The sequence below is a fragment of the Otolemur garnettii genome, unplaced genomic scaffold (assembly GCF_000181295.1).
Source record: "Otolemur garnettii isolate 467f Iridium unplaced genomic scaffold, OtoGar3 scaffold00014, whole genome shotgun sequence".
Lineage (NCBI taxonomy): Eukaryota > Metazoa > Chordata > Mammalia > Primates > Galagidae > Otolemur > Otolemur garnettii.
Window position 1 is genome coordinate 20,801,087 of NW_003852409.1, and position 1,608 is coordinate 20,802,694.

The window sequence follows — 1,608 nt, forward strand, 5'->3', positions numbered from 1 at the left end:
ACATTATGTATTATGTTTTAGCCGTCTTAAAACAGTTTTGGTAATTTCAACCTAACTGGGTGCTTGTTCACTGCCCTTCTTTCTATTGAATACAACTTAAATTCTACGTGATGACTCAGAAGCTTCCTGATTCAGGATATTCCTTCCATTTCAAGTCAGTTTTTGTAAAAAAGTTGCAACTGTGTGGCTGATTCTTAAGGAAATCTGATTAACAGGTGCTCAGGAGCATCCTGGTCATTCCTTAGCATGTTCTATTTATTGATGAAGAATCCTTGACATATTTTGTGTGCACATATCCGTATCACCTTTTTCATGTCTTGTCTCTAAACCCACATCATAAATAAGGTTGTTAGAGGCGTGTTGGAAATATCCATATTTAACAACTATTTTTCAAGCAAGTATGTAAAATATACTCTATCATTTTGTCACTTGATGTCACCCTAAAGTTATTACCTACTAAGTTATGACTGTCATGTATCCAGCATTAAAAATAATTTGGTTGGAAGGGACACTTTTTTATTTTTAACATGGGAAGAAAAATCTAACTTCGTACTCTTATAATGAGCAATTTAAGCTGGAAGCAGGAAGAGAAGGGAGATGACTTCAGGAGCTCACTTTTTCTTGACAATTTCAGAAAAGTAAGGGCTCATATGGCCCCATGAAATGAGATGAAGTCTGGGGACAAATGTTATTTGACAGACCTTTGAATTTCCTCCGGGAGATGCAGAGGGCTGGGGTTCCTGCCCTCCACCCTCCCTCTGCCAGGAGACCTGCCCTTGAAAGGATTCCAGATGGGAAGCTCACACCTTTGTCCCCTGCTGGACGTTGCACTCTGACCACACTGTGGGAGGGCTGGATGTTGTCATTGAGAAAACAACGTGTCCAGGGTTCATGGGGCCTTAGGAAGTTCTCCTGTTCACCCAGATTTCTCAGAAATGGTGCATTCAAGAGAACAATGAGCATGTCATCAGGGAAATGCCTGTCAGAAGCACAGTGAGAAATCATCTCAACCAGTTAGAATGGCTGCTACATAAACAAACAAACAAACAAACAGATAATGCATGTTGTTGAGAATGAAGAGAAATTATGCTGCTGGTGGGAATGTAAAATGGTACAGCCATGATGGAAATCAGTGCAGAAGTTCCTCAAAAACATGAAAAAATTGAACTACTATGTGATCCAGAAATCTCACTTCTGGGTATATACCCACTGAACAGAAATCAGAATTTCAAAAACACGCCTGCAATCTCATGTTCATTACAGTTCTATTCATAATAGCCAGGTTACAGAAACAACCCAAATGTCCACTGAAAAAAAGTGGATAAACACACACGTTGGAATGTTATTTAGCCTAAAAAATAAAAAAGGAAATCTTGTCATTTGTGACTATATAGATAACCTGAAGGGCATTATGTTAAGTCAAGTAAAGCAGTCACAGAGATACAAATACTGCCCAATTTCACTTACAGGAGGTATTAAAATAGTCCAACTCACAAAGAATAGAACTGTAGTTCCTTGGGGTGAGTGGGGGGAAGATGGGGAAATAGGGAGATGTTGTTTAACTGGTATGAAGTTACAGTCACAAAAGGTAAATCAGTTCTAAAAATC